The sequence below is a fragment of the Toxorhynchites rutilus genome, chromosome 3 (genome assembly GCF_029784135.1).
Source record: "Toxorhynchites rutilus septentrionalis strain SRP chromosome 3, ASM2978413v1, whole genome shotgun sequence".
In the NCBI taxonomy this organism is placed as follows: Eukaryota; Metazoa; Arthropoda; class Insecta; order Diptera; family Culicidae; genus Toxorhynchites; species Toxorhynchites rutilus.
The window spans coordinates 259,049,243-259,074,626 of NC_073746.1; the positions used below are offsets into that span (position 1 = coordinate 259,049,243).

The 25,384-nt window shown below is 39.7% G+C and overlaps 1 protein-coding gene across 2 annotated transcripts in view; it reads left to right on the plus strand.

The window, feature by feature from the left end:
- The window catches only part of LOC129780067 (connectin-like), a 710,069-nt gene that overhangs the window by 328,988 nt on the left and 355,697 nt on the right, over nucleotides 1–25,384 (plus strand). The window lies entirely within an intron of this gene.

Here is a 25,384-nt window from a genome sequence, read left to right on the forward strand (position 1 = left end):
TGCAGAAATTTGTGTTTCATTTGTGGGTCCAATCGCAGAACTGTTCATTGATTGATCTTCAAATCGACCCCATTGAATTTACCTTTTACTATAAAATTCCTAGTATTTCTAACAAAACTCATCAGTATAATATCAGATTATTATTTTCAGACGCTATTCTCGTTCAAGATTTTTCAACCACTTGCAAATAACATGTTTCTCCGTAACATGGAATAATTGTTTTATACAGAAAATATGATAGAATACAGACAGCCCTAAATCGGACAATTCCTTCCTCGAGTTCTGCTATAATCAACACATTCGGCTGTACTTTTTTATTGGTATAGAAGAAGATATAGGGGTGCGTTTCATATTGCGTAGAACAAATGGGAATTTAATTTTTCTAATTTTCACTTTTTCCTTCAGAGTTTTCCGAAAATTTTCAATTGTCATGTTTGGTTGGAATATTTTTGGTTGAAATATGTGTAATATTTTATTGGACCCCCTCTCCATTCCAGAGAAGGGAGGGATGTCATACCATCATAGAAACGTTTCTCATACCCAAAAACCCTCACATCCCAAATTGTGCTTGATCGATTCTCGAGGTATGCAGAAGTTTGTGTTTGTGTGTCCCCTAGAATTTGTCTTTCATTTGTATGGCAGCCCCCCCCCCTTAGAGAGGGGGGGTGGAGTGTTTAACCACCAAAGAAACATTTATTGTACCCTAAAACCTCCATATGCCTAATTTGGTTCCATTCGCTTGATTATTTCTCGAGTTATGCACTTTTGAAATGTTTCGTGCCCCCTAAAACATCCACATGCCAAATTTGATTCAGTTTGCTTGATTAGTTCTTGAATTATGCAGAAATGTATGCTTCAATTCTATGGTAGTCCAACCCCCCCCCCCATTTGGAGAGAGGGAGGAGTGTTTCATTTTTATGGCAGCCCCACAACCACCATAGAATCATTGATTGCACCCTAAAACCTCTACATGCAAAATTTTGTTCCATTTGCTTGATTAATTCTCGAGTAATGCAGAAATTTGAGTTTCATTTGTATGTCGACCTCCCCCCCCCCTAAGGGAGGTGGATAGTCTAACCACCATAGAAACAGTTATAGCACCCTAAAACCTTCACATGTCAAATTTGGTTTCATCTGCTTGATTAATTCTCAACTAATGCTGAAATTTGTGTTTCATTTGTATGGAAAAAAACCCCTACATACCAATTTTCATGTTGGTCGGTTCAGTAGTTTCCGAGTCTATAAGAATCAGACAGACAGACAGACAGAAATCCATTTATATATATATATATATATATATATATATATATATATATATATATATATATATATATATTGTGCTCCTGTGACGCCATGCTGTGAACAAAAGAAGCTATCCTTACAGGAAATGCTTGCTGGATTTTGTAATACAGCTCTATCAATATCAAAATATTTTCATCCAAATTAGAGATGAGTCGGTTACATGATTCGACCTGGAATCCATATGCTTCTGTTTTCTCTGTTTTTCATTAGAAAAACAACATATCAAACAAGGCAATAATAAAGCTCGAACAAAAACAACAAATAAAGCTATTTGCCGCCCGTTTGATTGGCGATATCGTATCTTGCTAATTAACCGTCATCGAATCATTGTCGGTAAGCGTAAAGACGCTTGTCAAAGCATTATATATATATATATATATATATATATATATATATATATATATATATATATATATATATATATATATATATATATATATATATATGTATATATATATATATATATATATATATATATATATATATATATATATAATGCTTTGACAAGCGTCTTTACGCTTACCGACAATGATTCGATGACGGTTAATTAGCAAGATACGATATCGCCAATCAAACGGGCGGCAAATAGCTTTATTTGTTGTTTTTGTTCGAGCTTTATTATTGCCTTGTTTGATATGTTGTTTTTCTAATGAAAAACAGAGAAAACAGAAGCATATGGATTCCAGGTCGAATCATGTAACCGACTCATCTCTAATTTGGATGAAAATATTTTGATATTGATAGAGCTGTATTACAAAATCCAGCAAGCATTTCCTGTAAGGATAGCTTCTTTTGTTCACAGCATGGCGTCACAGGAGCACAATATATATATATATATATATATATATATATATATATATATATATATATATATATATATAAATGGATTTCTGTCTGTCTGTCTGTCTGATTCTTATAGACTCGGAAACTACTGAACCGACCAACATGAAAATTGGTATGTAGGGGTTTTTTTCCATACAAATGAAACACAAATTTCAGCATTAGTTGAGAATTAATCAAGCAGATGAAACCAAATTTGACATGTGAAGGTTTTAGGGTGCTATAACTGTTTCTATGGTGGTTAGACTATCCACCTCCCTTAGGGGGGGGGGAGGTCGACATACAAATGAAACTCAAATTTCTGCATTACTCGAGAATTAATCAAGCAAATGGAACAAAATTTTGCATGTAGAGGTTTTAGGGTGCAATCAATGATTCTATGGTGGTTGTGGGGCTGCCATAAAAATGAAACACTCCTCCCTCTCTCCAAATGGGGGGGGGGGGTTGGACTACCATAGAATTGAAGCATACATTTCTGCATAATTCAAGAACTAATCAAGCAAACTGAATCAAATTTGGCATGTGGATGTTTTAGGGGGCACGAAACATTTCAAAAGTGCATAACTCGAGAAATAATCAAGCGAATGGAACCAAATTAGGCATATGGAGGTTTTAGGGTACAATAAATGTTTCTTTGGTGGTTAAACACTCCACCCCCCCTCTCTAAGGGGGGGGGGCTGCCATACAAATGAAAGACAAATTCTAGGGGACACACAAACACAAACTTCTGCATACCTCGAGAATCGATCAAGCACAATTTGGGATGTGAGGGTTTTTGGGTATGAGAAACGTTTCTATGATGGTATGACATCCCTCCCTTCTCTGGAATGGAGAGGGGGTCCAATAAAATATTACACATATTTCAACCAAAAATATTCCAACCAAACATGACAATTGAAAATTTTCGGAAAACTCTGAAGGAAAAAGTGAAAATTAGAAAAATTAAATTCCCATTTGTTCTACGCAATATGAAACGCACCCCTATATCTTCTTCTATACCAATAAAAAAGTACAGCCGAATGTGTTGATTATAGCAGAACTCGAGGAAGGAATTGTCCGATTTAGGGCTGTCTGTATTCTATCATATTTTCTGTATAAAACAATTATTCCATGTTACGGAGAAACATGTTATTTGCAAGTGGTTGAAAAATCTTGAACGAGAATAGCGTCTGAAAATAATAATCTGATATTATACTGATGAGTTTTGTTAGAAATACTAGGAATTTTATAGTAAAAGGTAAATTCAATGGGGTCGATTTGAAGATCAATCAATGAACAGTTCTGCGATTGGACCCACAAATGAAACACAAATTTCTGCATTACTCGATAATTAATGAAGCAAATGAAACCAAAATAGGCATATGGAGGTTTTAAAGTGCAATAAATGTTTCTATGGTGGTTAGACTCTCCAACCCCCTCTCTAAGGGGGGCTGCCATACAAATGAAACTCAAATTTGTGCATTACTCGAGATTAAGCAAATGAATTCAAATTTGGCATGTGAAGGTTTTAGGGTGCAATAAATGATTTTATTACTTAATTTTGGTTGTGCTAACGTAAGGACATGTATCACTATTTATCACAAACATTTTTGTAAGGATTATAAGTGTTATGTCCTAGTTCCGTGTCGCGTCTCGTGAATGAATAGTGAAATGATTCTATGGTAGCTAGACACTCCTCCCCCTTCTCATAGGGAGGGTTGCCATACAAATGAAACACAAATTTCTGCATTGCACGAGAATTAACCAAGCAAATGAAACCGAATTTGGCATGTGAAGGTTGGAGGATGCAATAAATGTTTCTATGATGGTTAGACTCTTCATCCCCTTCTCTAATGTCTAAATAATTCTCGTCTCTAATACAAATGGAACTCAAATTTGCGCATTACTCGAGAATTAATCAAGCAAATGAAACCAAATTTGGCATGTGAAGGTTTTAGGGTGCAATAAATGTTTTCACGGTGGTTAGACACTCATCGAATCATTGTCGGTAAGCGTAAAGACGCTTGTCAAAGCATTATATATATATATATATATATATATATATATATATATATATATATATATATATATATATATATATATATATATATATATATATATGTATATATATATATATATATATATATATATATATATATATATACATACATACATAGATTTGTGTGCGTACGTGCGTGCTTCATAACCCGTACGCATGAATAGTACATCTTCGCTAAAACCCCATTTGTATCTACTCCCTGTCCCTGATTGTAAAAGGAAATAAAATTAGTTCTTCATAGACATTTGGAGCAGTTTTTTTTTTTTTTTAATTCGTTTATTTTTACAGGCTCAGTTACTTAAGTTTAAAGGAGCCGAATTCTTAAATATAATTTTAAAACTATATATATAAACAATTTTCTTACATCTATGGTTAGTAAGGTGGAAAACCGATTACTCGCGGTGTACTCGAGTTTAGGAGGGTGACATATTTTTAGGAGAAGGATGGGATATAAGGAATTTGTAACAATGTTGATGAACACTCAATTTATAAATCTATTCGTATATCTATAGTGTATTTACATTTCAACTTATTCTACTATTTATAGCAAGGGGACGAATTACCCGCAAAGGAAGGAAAGGAGGGTATAAGGATGTAGGGACAATCACACACGAAGATCTATAGCTTTAAGGAAAACATATATATGGGACATGTAATCAAGGTCTAACCGAGCCAACACATCTCTCACCGGCACATTGGGCTGTCTTCCTCGGGCCCGAAGGGAGTTTTTTAAATTCGATCTGGCGACCAGATACACCTCGCACGACCAAACAACGTGCATTTGGAGCAGTTGGAAATGTTGAAATTTTTTTTTACAGCGAAACATTGCGGGAATTATAACTTCCGCGAACATTCTCATAACTCCCTTGAGCGTTTCTTTGCCTACAATTTTCGCTTCGGTACAATTTGTGTCTTAAAATTATTGTCGAGTTTCCTGGTCAGAAGTTCTACAAATCTTTTCAGAACTTTGCACATCGCAGATTTGAGATAGTTCAAATCACTAGAGAATAGTCCGGATTTTTACAGCGAGCATGCACTCGCCACGTGCTCCTGTGACGCCATGCTGTGAACAAAAGAAGCTATCCTTACAGGAAATGCTTGCTGGATTTTGTAATACAGCTCTATCAATATCAAAATATTTTCATCCAAATTAGAGATGAGTCGGTTACATGATTCGACCTGGAATCCATATGCTTCTGTTTTCTCTGTTTTTCATTAGAAAAACAACATATCAAACAAGGCAATAATAAAGCTCGAACAAAAACAACCAATAAAGCTATTTGCCGCCCGTTTGATTGGCGATATCGTATCTTGCTAATTAACCGTCATCGAATCATTGTCGGTAAGCGTAAAGACGCTTGTCAAAGCATTTTCCGAATCCGCCGGCAACCAAACGATAATGTTCGCATCGAAGTAATTTGTGCCCCTTTTGATATCCGCATCAACACATCCATTCTTATGGCGAGCAGCAAATCCTTTCCTTCGCCTGGAACCATCGCCCGCTCGTGCCGCTTAGCAAGACTCCGCATCCTTGTACATGTGGACGGGGAAATACATTAGATTAATGCTATTGAACATCAGGCGACCCCATCGCGTTTTTTTTTTGTTACCCTCCGTCCGCTTCGTCATTCCAACCTGTACCGGACTACCGCTTCAGGGCATTCCAATCGAATCAGCGCTTACAAAGAAGCTCTTTGAATGTGCAGCTTTCACATCCCGAATCGTACATCAAAATCATGTGAAAAAAGACGTTTGATTTTTGGTCGTCGAGTGAATAGACCTCGTAGCTCTTTGTGCGATTCTGCAGGGTTTGATGTCATCCGGTATGGTGTGCATGTCAAGACCGTGACGATATGGTGAAGGCAATCTTCCCAGGAGAAGTAGCACAGGCCACTTTTGTTTTATTCCACCCCCCACTTGCTTCTCCGCAACGGAAGCGATGTCAGAAAGGCACAGTTCTAACGAATCCTGGACAAAGAAGCTTGGCCATTGGATGACATGAATGAAAGCCTTCGTCCCAGTGGAAAAAGCCGTTCGGTACAGTTTGGGTTTTCTCCTTTTTCTCTCTTTCGCTTCTACAAGGGGCAGGTTAGTGTTTTCAAGCTTTCAGTGAGTTTTATAAGCTACAGGATTTGTTATGATTAGACCTTCTTTAGACTGCAAATGCTACGGCTGCGCGGATTAAAAGATTAACTTGTGGGAGGCTTGGTGGACGACATTTCGGGGATACATGCGCCCCCTCGTTGCCATGCGCCTAATTTGGATTCCTCTACGATTCCCAGCGGGTTCGTATGCGTATTCCTCCAATCAATTGTACAACCTTCCGTGAATGCCTCCAATCAGAGGCACAAGACAAAACAATTCCGTAATTAATGAATAGCTGTATTTATTAGCATCTCTTCAATTCCACATACGAATCAATGGCCTTCCATCCAAAAACGCCAAAGGAGCTACTCGTGGCAATTCACCATCCATTTGCCTGATGACATAATTTAATGTGTTTTCGGTTGAGTAGACTTGAGACATTTTTACTAATTACTAAAATGGGATGTGTGAGCAGATCACCCGCGGGGGTGGTTTTGGGCTTTGAAAGGGACAACCGAAACGGTAATCAATAAATGAGAGCAATTTGTTTTCCCAACACGACAGCTCTACGAGTATCGAATGGACGACGAGTGGATATTAATTTCCTCGGAGAAATGGGCTTGAGCAAATTAATCAATTTGTGCGCTGCGCCTATTCATGTATCTGATGTTTTACGCTTGATGTTCTACTGTTGGGTGGATGGTTTGTTGGTTCTTCGTCGCATAGTAAATATTTGCGGAGGATGTCGAAAGAGTTTGCATCTCTGTTTTTTTTTGTAGATTTTATATACACAAAGGTATGGGAAATATTACTGTTTTGATCGTGAACGAATTACATTTTTATAAAAATTTCAAATGTTATCTCAATGCCGTGGGATCGGGTTTCGAGGGCCTTGAGAGGATTTCAAATTAAGGGATCATTTAGATTTTGATATCCCAAAAAGACTCATTTGTAAATAAATGTGTGAGAAGTTCATCTAGCTCAACAAATAAACTCTCGAAGTACCGTTCTGTATCATATTTCGGACGCTTAAGACGTTTAAGCTTTTTATTGTGGCACCTATTTGATTGAATACACAAAACAACTTCGAATAAACATGTTTTTTTTCAACCCTTCCCCTATTTTCCCCCAAAATACTTGTCGTTTATTGATGTTTTTTCATGTCGAAGCTTCATGGTTTAACCCTTTGCGGTCGTTGGTCTGCTCTCAGCCTCCACGACAAGGAATCATTTAAATATTTTATTCAACGATGTAATAGTTTACATTTTTTCTAAACGAATTTTAATGCCTAGTGAACTTTTTCATAAATGTACACGGAGTTTCTATGAATAATCGGTATAAACTAAATATTATTAATGTGGGAAGATAGGACGATCTTTATTAAGGGAAATTAATTCCGACCGCAAAGTGTTAAAATACCGTAAGGGTTCTATTGCTTAAATGATTATTATATATTTGAATTCAAGTTATTTGTTGTTCAAAGTAATAAAATAATTCAAGGTTATCCACAGAGTTTGATCTTGTTTCTGAATTGTTATTACATAGTTTCATCTATTTTGTCATTATTCTTCTGTACCAATTTCGCTTACCATAATGGGCCTGAAAACTCACATTTTACTATAACCAATTTCAACTGTCCGAAATATGAATCGTAGGGAAAAAGTTCGATTCATATTTCGAATATTTTATTTTGTAATTTTTTGGAGAAAAAATTCATTATACTTGATTATTTTTAATAGTCAACTGCGAAACACTTAACAAGCAATAACAGTAAACTGATAACGATGATGAAAACAGATGAAATACGAGAAAAATTTAAATATAAATGAACGGTCAAATTCTATATGCTCACGCTAAGCGAACGTCAAACACAAACGATAATGAAAAGTGCTGGAATGGAGGAGGAAAAGGTGACTTGGAAGGAGATGTGGAATAGATTTGATCACTTAGTCCGGAGCCAGGAAACGAAAAACAAGTGGAAAAGTTGGAGAAAATTTATTGTGAAGAGATTAAAAGACAAGCTGTAGAAAGTTGAAAATTAAGAAAAGAAAAGTGTCGTGAAAGTAAAAAGTGAGTGGAAGAGTGAAGCGAAAGAAGTAGAGAGAGAAGACCTCCTACTGATCTCGTTAAGCGGACCCTGAACCACGTTACTCCATCCTCGGGTGTCCTGCGGAAATACTCCCGCTACCTACCACCACGCTTTCACGCGACGCTTTCCGAGCGATCGAGATTTCGGAGAATCCCGGAAAACACCTCCTTCCTCCCAGCATCAACGGTGATCCGCAGCGCAACGACAACGACCACGAAGAACAGCAAGGGCCCCAACGATTACGGTACCACACTAACCCCAAACAAAGTATCGAAAATATACAAAGATCAAAACTAACTACCCTCTCTATTTTCCTCTCTCGCCAAATCTAGTCCATTTGCACAGACAACTTCTCGTGACCGCTTTCCGTTGAATATTTTACAGGTTTTCAAAAGGTCGGAACAGTCTTCCCGAGGGCTAAAGCCGACCCTGAGAGATCTATATACCGAGGTGAGCTAAGCCGGGCAGTACGGCTAAAGCCGGAGTTAACAAATTCTATAGTTATATCATCATGGCATTAAGCATTTCGAGATATTATTACAAAGTTTCCGGAATATGAAGCTGTCTGGAATATGATTCAGAACGGTACATACATACATTTTAAATTTTTCTGATACTCGAGAAGAATCTAGGAGAACAGAGTGCGAAGTTGGATTTTTAAAGTGATTTTTAAAATGCTGTAACTTCGTGAAAAATCAACAAATGAAGATGGTATGTACAACATTTCAATGATTGAACATTCACGTTTTGGAATATTCTACGTACACCTTTTTTTCTCTCTCTCTCTCTCTCTCTCTCTCTGTGTGTGTGTGTTTTTTTTTTATAGAGGTGAGGAACGCTCTACCAGCCTTACCTGGGAAAGGTTATCTCAGACGTCGAGTGGGGATCGCACCCACAAAAACCAAGCCCTCTACTCGTTGCCTCATTCCCCCTGGGACCACATCTAGGCGACTACTTCAGGGGGCGGCTGTGCTCAGCTCATGCTCGAGTTTACAACGCTGAATAGCGTTGATCCTTCCCTTTTTCTCAATATTTTTTTTCTCCATTTCTTTCCACTGCGCTCATGTCCATTTCGCAGGCATCCATTTACCCGTCGAGACGTGAACCGATTAGGAATTGCCCTCCAACTTGACGCGCAACCCGTCACAGCCATCCTAGCAGGATTTCTCCTCCCAACGGAGCGCCGATTAGGCAGTGCCCTCCAACATAACGCGCACTCCGTCACAGCAACTCTCGTGGGGTACACACCGATTCGATGATGCTCTCCTAGGCGCTTGCTCAGTCGAAACGTTTACAGTGTTCCTCCATCCAGGCCACGATCAGGCGTTGCCAGGCAGGCATTTTGCTATTCTCAGCGGCAGTATCCGTTTACCTGTCGAGACGTGCACCGATTAGGAAGCACCCTCCAACTTGACGCGTGCCCCGTCACAGTCACCCTCGCAGGATTTCTCTTCCCAGCGGAGCGCCGATTAGGTAGTGCCCTCCAACCCAACATGACGCGCACTTCGTCTCAGCAGCTCTCGTGGGGTATACACCAGTTTGAAGACGCCCTCCTTGACACTCACTCCGTCGTAGTTGTCCAATCAGCATCCGTTTACCTGTCGAGACGTGAACCGATTAGGAAGCGCCCTCAAACTTGACGCGCGCCCCGTCACACTCACCCTCGCAGGATTTCTCTTCCCAACGAAGTGCCGATTAGGTAGTGCCCTACAACCTGACGCGCACTCCGTCACAGCTACTCTCGTGGGGTACCATCGGTTGCAACAGCCGTCGCCGTTGTTCGCCTTGCAGTCGGGCGTTGTCAGCATGTTGATCGACTCTCCACTTCCGCTGCAGCTCCGACATGATTTGTGTGATTGCACTGCTCACGGTATTCCAGATCCTCTCGTCGCGACACATCTCCTCCACAATATTCCCGACATGAAGTGAGGGCAGCCCCTCACGCCTTACGGTAAACCTGGGACAGACAAAAACGACGTGCTCTCGTGTTTCCTCCACATCTCCACACTCCGGACAGAGGGGTGAAACTGCGTGCCCGAACCGATGTAGACATTGCCTGAAACAGCCATGTCCAGACAGAAACTACTTCAAGTAGAAGTTAACCTCACCGTGCTTCCTGTTCAACCAAATTGATAGTACCGGTATCAGCCTATACGTCCATCTACCGTTTTCTTCCGTATCCCATTCCTGCTGCCATTTGTCCAACGACTCCGCTCTTATCAATTTCCGGATACCTCTGGTTTCCCGTCGCTTGTAGCACTCGCTGTCTTCCGCCAGGGTGATGCAGGTGGGAATCATACCGGCGATGACACACGCAGCTTCTATCGAAATGGTCCTGTACGCGCTTACGACTCGCATGGCCATGAGTCGGAATGTGCTATTGAGTTTCCTCTTATTTCGGTGGGTATCCAGAGCCGCCAATCAAGCAGGGCCACCATACCTCAGCATCGACGAAGATACACTTGCCAAGAGATGCCTCTTGCTGCTGCTTGGGCCAAAGCTATTTGGCATGATCCTCGTCACCACGTTGATGGCCTTTGAAGCCTTCCCACATGAATAGTCGACGTGCTGGTTGAAATTTAGACGGTCGTCGATCATGACTCCGAGGTATTTCACTGCCCGCTTCGAAACGATGGTATGTCCTCCGACCGATACCTCTGCCCGCAGCACTGCCTTACGATTGCTCACTAACAGCACCTCGGTTTTGTGATGTGCCATCTGGAGCTTTACGCTGTCCATTCAACTACCGATCATGTCTACAGCCTCAGTCGCCAACATTTCCACCTCCTGGAGCGTCTCGCCGAGTACAGTTATTACGATGTCGTCCGCGAATCCTATGATCTCCACACCTCTGGGTAGTTTCAGCGTTAGTACACCGTCGTACATCGTGTTCCAAAGCGTAGGACCTAGGATGGAACTTTGCGAAACTCCCGCCGAGATGTTCTTCTGTATTTGTCCCCTGTCTATGTTGTAAACTAGGATCCTATTCTGGAAATAGCTCCCCAGTATCCTGAACAGGTAGCCAGGGACCTTCAGTCTGTGTAGTGCCTCGGCGATGGCCTCCCAGCTGGCACTATTGAAGGCATTCTTCACGTCAATCAAAATCACCGCGCAGTAACGATCGCCTCTTCGTTTTTGTTCAAGCGAGACCTGAGCTTTCTCGATAACTGTTCGAATAGCGTCCACTGTCGACTTTCCTTTCCGGAACCCGAACTGCATTTTCTACAGTCCGTGATCACCCTCCGTGCATTTCACCAGTTCGTTGAGAATAACCCTCTCCAAGAGCTTTCCCAAAGTATCTAACGAACAAATAGGCCTATACGATGCTGGATCTCCAGGTGGCTTTCCTGGTTTCGGGAACAGCACCAACTTTTGGATCTTCCATTTCGCAGGGAAGAGACCGTCATCCAGGCATTTCAGCAGCACCATCTTAAACATGTCGGGGAAGCAAGGATCGCCGACTTCAGGGCCACATTGGGGATTCCGTCGGGGCCGGGTGCTTTTTTCAACTTTAGACCTTTTGCCACCGCGATGAGTTCTTCGTTGGTGACTTGTGCGTTCTCTGCTTCGTCCTCACCGTACAGTGTGGGTGGCCACGTCGGTGGGTCGTGCTGCGGAAAGAGTCCATTCACAATGACCTCAAGTTTTTCCGGACATAATTCCATGCTTCAACCCAAGGATTTACATCGACGTCTCGACACAGCTCCCTATAGCAGTTCGATTTGCTCCTACGTATCTCTCGTGATAATCCTTTTCCGGTTCAACGAAATGGTATGGTGATCATTTTATTCGAAGGATACAATGTCTACGAGTAATATTTGTTACTCATTGAATCGAAAAACTTGTTAAAAATTGCTTTGAAAAGATACTATTGAAATTACAAAATAATGTATATAAACGGGTGCCAGCTCGAAAATCCACTCTCAGGGACGAGTGACCTTCGGGTTAAAGTTCCTTAAAAAATATGGATAGAACAGAACGGTAATCCACTCAGTTATAGACAGCCAGCCAAAACACTGAAATCTTGTACTATAACAGTTTGAGCTCGAGTTTGGGTAGACTGTACAATTCGTAGTTGCTCTCCGTGGTTGACCTGAACCAACCAAATTGCACAAAGGACACACAAAATGACGCTTGGGACTAGCAAACCATACTAGTTGAGAAATTTTCGGTATTTAGAGCTTTAAATGGTCAATAACGACGCCGGCCACGACCTTACAGTCACCAGGAAAAGGGAAGGAATGTTAGTATGATATTCGCCGCCCGAAGGCCAGAAGGGCAGCCTCTATAGCGTGGTTCCCCAGCGTTTATCATGGAAGGGATAGTTGTTAGTGGGAATGGTTAAGAAAAACCAGGATTCACTGCGGTAAGTGATGTTATTCTAAAAGTGTGAACTCTCAACTATTCGGCGAAATGAGATTTGAAGATAATATAGATTATATAGAAAATATAGATTAAATTTAGACTGGTCATACATTTCGTTATTCATCGTGCGTAGTACATAGATATTTTTCCTGACCTGAGAAAGTCATAAAAAAAACTCCTTTAAAAACTCTAAAGAACTGGGGAGTTGAAGAATTCAATAATTGAAGAATAATAATCAAACAATTAAAGAATTAGAGAAGGAAGACTTACAAAATTACAACGTGCATTACAATGACGTTGTCCACAATCGGGAATACACTGCCTTGTTTTGTTGTCGTGCGCCACAAAAAAAAAAGAATAGCGTGAAAATAGAAGAGAATCGAGCCGTATTTATGCGAAGAGAGCGTAGGATGCAAACCCGCATCAGAACGACTCTCCAAATATAACACAATCATTACTCATAACTACACATAAAGTCTCAAGGACACTGTTAAAAAAGTTTTAGCGTTAGAAGATTTAAGATATAGAGAGAGAAATAGAAATAAAATAAGTAAAACAAATGACTCAGCCTTCCATCGTCGACCTTCCTGTGTAAACACGTGCTTTAAATAAATAATCTGAAAACAAAACCTTAAAATTGTGTATTGCAATAACGTCAAATATGCAATAACGAAGCTAAAATTAAAAAAAAACAGGAAGTGGGTTATATCTATGGTATAACCGCAATGGTGACGTAGGACTATCGTTGAATTAGAGATCATTTTTTTGGAGGTACAAGGTTTTATGCATCCAATATTGGATACGAAAATATCCTACTGATGAGGAAGAATAATCTTCTGAAGCTTTCCTGCTAATTGCACTTGATTGAAAAATCACAGAACCAAATGTATTTGGTCGCAGTATAATATGGATAGAAGACGTTAAAATAAACTCTTTCGCTTGAATGTAATTTTCAATTCCAAGGGCAACTGGCAGATTATTTTGCAGCAACGATCACTTCTTTCCGGATTCTTCTCGATATCCAGCAAACGTAAAGAATTTCGCGCGTGTATGTGTGTGTGGCGGTTGCTCCGATGTCTCAAGCGGAACCAATTTTCGATGCTGATATTCTCTCGGTCGTCTTCTCTTCTCTTTCTGATGGATCGGCTTTTCTGCGCTCCGTCACAGTCCCAGACAAACTGAATGAGTTTCAGGTTAGGTCAGGCCAGGTAATGAATCCCTTGATCCCTCACCATCCAGCTCGTCCAGCACGTTCAGTAACGATGTTGTCTTGTCGATGTCCTCACGAAAAATGAATGCGTTTTACCACCAGAATATTGCTTAAGTATGCTTTTTGTTCGTGACTGAATCGAAAGAAGGTGTGGTTTAGGATGGCTATTTGGAAGGCAAACTAGAGGCGAATGAACTCTTTGAGTTTGAAACTTTCGGCGACTGAGCAATAATTGATTGAAAATTATATGATTTTCGCGATGTGCAACATTTTCCATTGCGCGCGCATCTTGTATTCGATACGAAAATATTCTACTGATGGGGGAGAATAATATTCAGAAGCTTTCCTGCCAATTAATTGCATTTGATTGATAAATCACAAAACCAAATGTAGGGTAAATGATTTTGGTTTGTCCAGTCGAAAATATGATCATGGTTTGCCCACTTTTTTGAATGCTCTAATTCAGCGCTCCTGTGTCAAATAAGGCCTTCGAATGTTTCGAAACATATAAATGAAATTGCCTTTTACATGATTTATAGTAGTTTGATAGTATATTTTTACGAAATCACATGTTTTAAAGGATTATAAAATACACCTTCTATTTGTGTCAATGCGCCCCTCATTCGAGCTAACTTTTAATCGATCACCAGATGATTATTTGGCACGTATTCAGACCTTTTCTGGATTAAAACACTTATAAATATTGTAAACATCATGCTTGCTCACCATTTTTATCGGATTTACATAGCTAAACCATTAAATTAACGCATTTTGATGAACTCAATTCTGATCATGAGTTGTCCAATTCAATAATGTTGTTTTGTCCACATGATTTCTATGGCAACCGCTTGGCGCGCTGCAGTTTGTTTATGTTTGTTTATGGTGTGCTTCGCGCATAGCAGAAGTATGGTTTTTCTGTGTTGATTGTGTTGAGGTGAACACTTCTAAAATGCCCAAGAAAAGGCAATATTCTGAAGAAAGCCTAAATTATGAATGAATCAATATGATGACAGTAAACTCAAGCAATGATAAATGCAACATCTAATTGTGAATTCGAATGTTCTCATTCAAAAATGGAGATTTCTAAAACCGGACAAACCATGATCAGAGGTGGTCAAACCATGATCATAATTCTTCTTTAAGGAAAATCGTTAAAAAACATAAAAATTTGAATAATTTCAACACCTTATGGTAGTATTAGCAACTAGAGACTTGGGGCTTTTCAACAAACCCAAACTCGTATCGATTATGTGTGATTTTCATGAATAAAAATCGATTTGCATTTACTAGTTGCGTAAAAACACCCCAAATTGGACAAACTAAGATCATTTACCCTATTTGGTTGCAGCGTTATATGTTAGAAAACATTAAAAAAAACTCTTTCGCATGAATGTATTTTTCAATTCCCATGGGAACTGGCAGTTTGTTTTTCAGCAACGATAATATTCTTCCGGAATCTTCTCGATGCTGGATGGCATTTAAACGAAAGAAGTTCGGCACGTATATATGTGTGTGTGTGGCGGCAGCTTCGATGTTTCAAACGAAACCGTTTTTCGGTGCTGATACTCTCTCGGTCGTCTTCACTTCTTCTGATGAATCGGCTTTTCTGCGCTCCCCCACAGTTCCAAACAAACTGTATGCGTTTCAAGTCAGGTCAGGTCAGGTAATGAATCTCTTGATCCCTCGCCGTCCAGCTCGTCCAGCACGTTCAGCTCGTTTAATTACGATGTTGTCTTGTCGATCTCCTCACGAAAAATGAATGCGTTTCACCACCAGAATATCGTTAAGTATGCTTTTTGTGCGTGATTGAATCGAGAGAAGGTGTGGTTTAAGATGGCAATTTGGAAGGCAAACTAGAGGGGAATGAACTCTCTGAGTTTGAAACTTTCGGCGACTGAGCAATAATTGACTGAAAATTATATAATTTTCGCGATGCGAAACATTTTCCGCTGCGCGCGCATACAATATTGAATACGAAAATATCCTACTGATGGGGAAGAATAATCTTCAGAAGCTTTCCTGCTAATTACACTTGATTGAAAAATTACAAAATCAAATGTATTTGGTCGCTGTGTTATATGGTTAGAAAACATTAAAATAAACTCTTTCGTATGAATGTATTTTTCAATTCCCAGGGAACTGGCAGATTATTTTTCAGCATCGATGAGATTTTTCCACATTTTCTCAATACTCGAAGCCCACCAGTGGTTAATGCTAACTCGATAACCACCTGTTAATAGCACTTCATTGAAAAATATTTGGTCGCAGTGTTACATTGATAGAAAACATTAAAATAAACACTTTCACATGAATGTATTTTTCAATTCCCAGGGAAACTGGCAGATTATTTTTCAGCAGCGATTTGATCTTTCCGGAATTTTCTCGATGCTGAATGGCATCCAAACGAAAAAAAATTCCGCGCGTGTATGCGTGTGTGTGGCGGCTGCTCCGATCTCTTCCCGGGGAACCGTTTGTGGCATCACTCTCCTCCTGATGGATTCCCTTCTGGCCTAAGGTGCACAAACAGGCTCTTGGTGACACCGTTCATCCGCGCTTTCATGATAAACGAAGAGCTTCACCACAACAGCGACAACATGCTCCAATCGCTGTTCAATTATAAATGAGTGGATTTCCGAGCGATGCTCGCTTATATACCGATTGGTGATTTCAATAGCCTGTTTTGAAAGCAATTTTAAGACTGTTGAAACAAGTTTTTGGATCAAAAAGTAACAAGTATATAACGCGTAGACATTTTATCTTTCGAATGAAGTGTTTATCATACCATTTCGTTCAGTTGTTTAGGAGCTATTAAGGCTCAAAATCTCGGTCTCCGGCGTAACGCTTTCGTTTTCGAAACTTTGATTTTACACCCCGGTATAGAAATGAAAGACGTAGTCCTACGTCAATATCTGAATGCTAAGCTGCTTTTCATAATCGAATTCAGAGTCCATCGGTTGTAACTATAATCTAGAATCCCAATTCTTATATATACTACAGATCTAGAATCAATCTCTTCAAAGCAGTGTGACATACTATGTCAAAACCGACAATCTACGGCAACAGAATAAATGAAAGAAAAAAATATACGCAAAACATCCTTCCCATTTACGAGTTCCCCAAATAATAATATATTATAGTGAGAAAATAGAAAACTTAGCTCACGCCGCTCTTCGCTCTGCCAACCCATGCCAGCTCCCCTTTTATTGTGATACGAACACTGCGACGAAAGAACTTTGCACTAGGTATGAAAACACACACATACACAAGCACTAGGAATACTCTGCCATACGAAGCTAAGAAAACTAATCACCACAACATTTCATACAAACATCGACGAATGAAACATTACACAACGCAAAACTGACGCGGCGTTGAAACGCCGTATAACGAAATTCATCGAACTATATGCTCACTAGAACATGCAAAGTGAAAATATGGCGTCGCTCGATTGACGAATTTTTCATTTATATTCACATTTGCATTTTCACATTTGCAGAAAAACATATCGCAACACAAAGTTAACAGCGGACGCGATAGCACAAATTTCTTCAGGCTGACAAACTAATCGAATATGATTCCAGAAAATTTCATATTCGAATGCTCCATGTAGAAAGTACACTTTTCAAACACTAAACATCCGAAATATGCCCACATGTGTCCACTCTGTGTGCGAGAAGTCAAACTTCATTGTTCTCATTTCAGTTTCGTAGATACGAAATATGGAGAGCAAAGAGAGAGCGCGAACGAACACGTCTGATCGATACCGTTGCTCGACCCGAACTCCTGAACTCTATAACAGTTTTCCCAAAAATTTTAATGTCAACCCAAATCTTCCATGCATCATAGATTATCAATTTTAATGTCACACTCTAAGATCACGAATTGATCCGTGGTCAGATCACTTGAAATCCGAATTAGCTCATTCATTGAACATTCCCTTACTCAAGCGTATCCAGTGTGTTTATACTTCTACACACAACATATCTTCACTAGGTCATATTTTTGACGTAGAACTACGTCTTTCATTAAGGGTGCCAAATCAGAAAACAGGTCACATTTTTATGAAATAAAGTTAACGTTAATAAATATTTTTGCCGCGAAAGGATTTTGGCGATTTGCATACTAAACGAATCGGAAATTCCGTAAGATTTGTTTAATATGCTATATTAGAATTCCCTGGTTTGTAAATGGTTAAAAATCATGAAAACTTTTAGCGTTTTCATTTTCCCATACATTTGTTCTGTACATTTGTGTGCTTTCCCGAACAGAGCAGTCAGTAACGAGCAACTTATCGACGACCAACGGAGGGGAAGTCGTAGGATTCAAAGTCCCCATGAACAAAGGAAAAATAGAAGAATGAAGGGGAATACTTGCCTAGAGTATAAACAGTGGATCTCGCTGAGGCAAACTTTCATTCGGCATCGGACTGTTGAGCAATCCAGTTCACTTTGCTTTCGCTGCGCTTCGATCTAAGATTGGACCCCACCAGTGGTAATCCAACTTGGATATCGTCGTGTGGTTTTTTCAGTTCGTTTTTGGCGTTATTCGTATCGTGTGTTTTTCTTTCCGCGTCATAAATTGGACACTTCGCGTAGTGTGTGATGAGCAAGAAGAAGAGGAAGGCAGGCTCGAGCCCTGCAAAAAAACGAACGCATTGCCAGGGGCAATAAAATTTCGAGGTAAGCGTCATCTAATGATGCACGCGATGTTGGTGCAGTGAAAAGCGCTCGCACTGCACGAACCTTCGCGAGTGTGACACCACATCAAACAACAGCGAAGTAGGCGATTTCGGTGCGTCGGTCGAACATGTAAACGCCGTTAACCAGGCAGCAACCAAATCAAGCTCTCCCCGCTGGTGGTGAAGGCGGTCGCTCTTGACAAACTCATCAGTGAATTCGCATCGAAGGGTGTTACAGCAGGGTACAATCTATGTGGCATAATTCAGTCTTTTCCCAAGCAGTTAACATTGTTTGTTTTCCGTCATCATAAGGGCTTCGTTGGTGCCTTTGAGGATGCATCAATGCATTAAACTGACGTTATGGCGAAGCAGACGTTAAGATTGTGCGCCAAAGCGTTATAGAATGATATCCGAAGATATAAACAAGCGACTTATATAAAAAACAGCGTAGTTCTACGTCAACAATGCGGTCGTATCTTGCACACAACCTCCTGTAATTTTTCACACCTTAATTGCTTATCATTTTTCATACCACACAAGTGTTGAAATCTTTACTAGAACAAATGTGTTCCCAAGCCTCGAAGTACTGACCCAATAATCGATTTCCGCGCAGCGCATCGAATTTCATAGAACCCTCAGTGTGTTATACAATTATGTTCTTTCCAGCGCAGCACACATGATGATAACAGTTGGGACAACTGTTGCAACATTTCTAAACGAGATAAGGTGTCTGAAGGAACCTGTCAAACCGTTATATTTTAAGAAAATCAGCTTTGATTTACTAAAAGGATTACCCATTACAATGCTTCAGAAATAAAATTTCCTTCGAAGTTTCGTGTAGTATTTATGTTGTTCATTAAATGACGAAATAAACTAAAAATTAATTAAAAATTAATCATGTCATTCGAGCAGATCAAAGTGACGTTTTCCACCTCTCGAACATTATTGTGAATCAATATTGAGGGATCTTTTCTTCTATAACCTCTAGAAAATACGGTTTTATTTCAAAACCCGTACCAGTTTTAGCGAGTGTCTCTCGAAATACAATGGTGAAATATCTCACAGATAAAACACAGATAAAATTTCGTTATTAAAACTTTTGATTTAACATTATACGAGGTCTGTTCAAAAAGTTTCGCGACTTTTGAATTACCACGGGTTACGTATATTTGATTTTCGATTTTTTTTGTGTCGTGTTGGTACACATGTCTATCACTCACGCTGACATGTCCGGCTATTTCGAATGTTCAGTCAATTCTTGAAAGTCGCATCGTGTTTTGGCTCGTCTTCGATGGTTGCGTGTTTTGGCTCGTCTTCGATGTTCGCGTATTCCAATTCAGCAGCTGCAGTTGGGATGATTTGGCTTAAGAAATCTCAAGTAAATATAAATAAATGACGCTAGTAATGCATTCGTTGAGACGGCAAAAGTTCCATAGGGAACGTGAACGCTATTCAAGAAGAAGAAGATTGAGTTTGAGGATGATCGTCACCAGTTATGACCCTCTGGAGAAAATTTGAGTCGTCGCGGACAGAGTCCTACAGCTCATTAGTTCATGCGATGCTATTTTCGGTCGAAATTGAACATTTATGGGACGAATTTCGCGGCGACTCGTTCATGACCAATTCATTGATACAAACGGTGATTCGACGATTGGCCAATACCATTTTCTTCACTTCATCAATTTTTTCGTCTGTTGTTGAAGTGCTCGGGCGTCCGGCACGCTCTTTGTCGTTCACATCTTCTCGGCCTTCTGAAAACATTCCACCGATCGACGTTGCTTCGGTCCAAGGTAGCTTCTCTGGATGCCACAGTCAACATTCGGATTGCATCCGCGCACTTCATTTCGTTTTTTACACAAAATTTGATACAGGTTCTTTGATTCATTTTTTAATAGGTGAAAATAGAAGGCGAGCCAAAACACGTACAAGCAAAGCAGCCGTCAACAATTATATGAACATAACGCCAATAAATAATCGAAATTCAAATATACGTAACCCGCGAAAATTCAAAATTCGTGATACTTTTTGAACATACCTCGTATGTTTGTTGCTCTTCCGTGTAATATTAAACTAATCATGTTTATTACCAGGAGATTTTCTTTAAATTAGATTTCTTTTCTTCTTTTCGTTTTTCATTGTCTTCTTCTTAATTTGGTCAAATTTTAAATTCTTTTGAAGGAAATTCTAGTTTTTGCAACATATCGGCTGTGCACTTATTTGGGTGAACGCTAGGGTGGCAGCGAAAATGGTCATGTCAAATTTCAAAAACCGACCATGTACATTTTGTTTATTGGTAAAAAAAATGCAAAAAAATGACCTGTGCAAAGTTTCAGCTCGATCGGATATGATTGGAAGGGTGTCTCAAAGCGCTCAAAGTTTTGATTGTTAGATCCTTGAAAATCTTCCAAGGGGGAAATAAGGGAAATTTGGAAAATCGAAATTTTGTTTTCGTTGACAAATGCATTAAAAAAGCATAAAACGTCGAGATCTGGTGTTATCTCGAAACAAAATTTTTGATCCAAAATCAACTTTTTGGGAGGCCAAAACATCAAAACGTTGAGTTCATTGAGACACCCCCCAATCATGTCCGATCGAGCTGAAACTTTGCACAGGTCATTTTTTGTGCCAATAAACAAATTGTACATGGTCGGTTTTTGAAAGTCGATGATGAAATTTTCTCCATACATTCATTGTCACCCTAGTGAACGCAAACGAAGCGGTTCGCAATAGCTATTCATAAGGGGGTTTGCGCCAACTCATCTCCAAAATAGGTCTAAACTGTCTTTTGGAAAGGGCGAAACATTTTTTTATAAATCGATATAATTAAATATGACAACCCCTGAAAATTCATTATAAATTTTGCATCATAATCTGTAGAGCGTAGTGACGGGGGCTATACTAAAATGAGCGCATTCAGCATCAACAATTGGAGTGGTGTCCATCAACTTCATGGAGGATTTGGTGGGAATAACGTCAGCACACGGTACATTTGGCGAATAGGCTCAAAACGAAGTTGCTGTTCATTACGATTAAGGATCCCGAAAAACTAATTTTTGTTCGGTGATAAAGTTCACTTTTGGCAGCATGGATACGTAAATAAGCAAAACTGTCACCTTTGAAGTGACGATATTGGTTCAGCAATAGTAAGGGCAGTGATTATCGCTTGCCTTCTGTCAGATTCAATTTGAAGCTATATTCCAGCGGAATATAACGTACAGTGAGTGCAATCATTCTTCTTCTTCGGTGATATTATTTCCATCGTTATGGGAGATAAAAATGTAGGGTAACACGGGGTGATTTGGTCATATGGGGTGATTTGGACCACCCCTTTATCTAAAAAAATACGCTTAATTTGGATTTTTTTATAATGTCATTTCCTTCTATTGTTGAACCGTATGTACCTAAAGTAAAAGAAACTTTGGTAAAACTTTACAAGTAGAGGGAAACGGTAGCATAAACACAGCAAGCACTTTGATCGTCAAAAAATGTGAGTTTTCCGATAGTGGTTTTAAGGTTTTTCCCGCTAATTAAACAAACTTTTCGTGTATTGTACAGTAAAGTTCTGTTCGCCTACAGAAGAGGAACAATTTGATGTAGCGAAACTGTAAGTTTGATAACAATAAATGAAATTAATTGCATCTTAATTCTTGCGTGTTGTGTGGGGTGACATGGACATATTTCTGTGGAGGTGAATTGGTCCTACAGGTTTGAGACTTTTCCTTGGTCTAATTGATTCCAGATGCCGCTGAATTATAAAAAGAGGATGGACAGACAACGTTAGAAGAAGGAGTAGCTTGAAAGAGCAACGCAGGCCATCGACAACGGATTTTCTTTGACCAAGCATCAAAAGTGTTTGAAAATGCTCGACCAACAGTGAAAAGATTCATGCAAATTTCGAGATGGTGTCAATCCATCTTTTCTGGTCTGGAATCTGGTCAAGACACCTGGTATCGATCCCAAAACATTGTTACTGATTGTAACATTATCCCAAAATACTTTACATAAACATAAGTATGTTTTTTTCGATGAAACACACACTGAACCAACTCACCCCACAGGCGGTCCAAATCACCCCGCATCAAATTTTAATATCCAAAAATCATCTTTTTTATTTTATGATATATTTGGTAGATTGAAGCTTCATATATTGATTAAACATTATTTATTGAGAGAAAACAAGTGTAGCTTAGTATACAATGTGACATTTTTTATTTAGACCGTATTGGTTTGGAAATATTAGGCGATTTGCTTAGATGGCCCAAATTCCCCCCTTTTCCCCTACCGCTAATATCCGACAGTAAGGCAGCAACATGGAAAATGTATCACGAAGGTTTCATTCCGATGACGCGTGGCTGGTAACTGACGTTACCCTGCAACAGTAACGGCAGAAAACGGTTGCTACACTCTCCAGCCACGTGGACCACAAGCGGACTAAAATGCAGTGATATATCTGCATCTCCCGACGGGATTCAGCGTTTTTCTTACTCCCGGAAACCACATACTTCTCCTTGCCTTCCGATTGAATGAAGGGTCCTCTAGAGTGAATGTTGAAGAGAACGCACTCTCCAAAGGAAGACTCTCCGATGCGGCTTGTTCGGTTTTACTTCGACCCAGTGTCTCTTGAATGTGAAACCGGAGACATGCATACCGCGTAGGTTTAGTAATATTCGGAATCCATTGTTTTTATTTTCCCCCTCTAGTTTTGGAATCCATTACTAGGTATGGTACGGGGATTGCGGTAGTAACATAAGTTCTATGTCCACAGTCTCTGATATAATTTACTCATATCGAACGCCGTTCCGTTTGAATGCTCTCATAAAGGTCGACGACGATCGTATAAAGGTGATATTATACTACATGGGCAGAAAAGACCCGAGGTTTTCAATGAAAACAATCGTTTTTAGGACCATTCCGGTTATACATGAAGGAATTCTCGAGAATATTTTGCCAGTGCCGGTACGTGTCGGAAAGGGTCTTAGCTTGGCTACAATGTCGACATCTGGTGGCAACGAGCATTAAGCCAGACACAATAATCTCTGTCAAATTAGAGGCAGAAAGCAGTTTCAATTGTTGAAATTTGAATAAAAATTATTTACTACAGGTGCGCTAATTTTTTTCACATACATTCCACATTTCCACACATTTCATACCAATCATACGCAAAATAACTCACACAGATAAGATAATTTGTTATATCGCGATGTTTTGTGCAGAATTTGTAACAATTTTGTTTAATTCAATCTGATTTATGTCTGCTTTTCCTATAACATTGCACTCAGAGATGTAACAAGCTATAAAGTGATAATAAAAATTTTGATCATTTAGAAATGGGACACTTGATTTTGACTGTAGCGGCGCTCTCAGTGATCAAATATGAAAGCTGTCACGGGCGGAAGGCCCAAATCAGGGCCGGTAGGAGGCATTTTCAAGTGATGCCCATATGGCTCACTTGTGAAGGTTCGTGACCTCAGAATAGGAATATGTATAAATTGAATTTCCCTCCCGTGCTGTGAACAGCAGAGGTTTATGACCTCAAAAGAACACTTGTTTTCAAACGAAGGAACATAGAAAGGCCAAAATAGAAGAATATGTGTGATCCCAAAGGAAACCATAACTGCGCAGGAAATCGATGTCGCGCAGCATAGATGTATGTTTGAATATTAAACGGCCGCTTATCGATCATGGATGGGAAGTCTAGTAACAAAAATAACAAACATGGAATTGTGATCCATTTTTGTTTTTCAATTTGCACCCCAATATGTTCCCGAAAGACGTAATCCTACGTCAAAAACAATTTTTAAGCCCTCGATGCCGCCGTCGTCAGGTTACTAGCAAGGCTGCTAAAATCGTGATGTGATCGTGCAGGAAGCAAACTTGTTACTGTTGCTACCTGCAGTTCCACTCCCTGGCCTGCGAGTACCCCCCCCCACTCTACGAAAAATGTAACGATTCATTAAGAGTTTTCAAACGCATATTACTCAAAATCGTTATTGCGACATATGTTGTGTTGTATACCATTAAACAGGAATTTTATCAAGCTTTTTTTTTGCTTGAGACATGTACAGTGAATATAGTAAAAAGGGTAACAATGTGACGATTTAAATGGGTATGTTTTTACGATATTACTAGCCACTCGTTTTCCCCTACAACGCAACGAGCATTCTTTTTGCCTACGTTTCGGCTCGAGCTCACAATGTGATTAGATGCGTATTATGAATTATATGCCGATATTAGGCATTTATCAGTTGTTAGAATCAATGGACGGATCTAGGAATGATCTTGAAGATGACATTGGATGATTTCACTCTCTAGGCGTCGTGTGCAAATTACGTAACGCTAAAAATCCGGATTTTTCGCGCGAGTATAGAAGAGATAATCGATGTTTCACTATTCGTAGACAATATACCGATTCCACTTCGTCCTGATAGGTTAGAATGAATCAGTCGTGAAAGAGTCTGACTGAGGCGTATAGAGCATGTAAACAAACATTTCCATCCCTTAGTTTCGAAAATGCCATGGTCATCACTTTATCTTCGCAATTTTGAATAGGTAAAGTTGCCTTGGTCTGTGGTATGAGATTCTGGCACCGTGACGTTTAGAGCATTACAGTGGGAGATACCTGAAATGAACCCTAGACTCCAACCAACGGAAGGCAACATCAAACAGAAATCGGTCATAACGGAAAAACGGCGCTTAACTGTTACTTCAGTCGATTGCTAACAAAACCTCCTTCGTAACGCCCATAGTTGTCCTCAATGTGTGTGAGAGAGAGCTGTA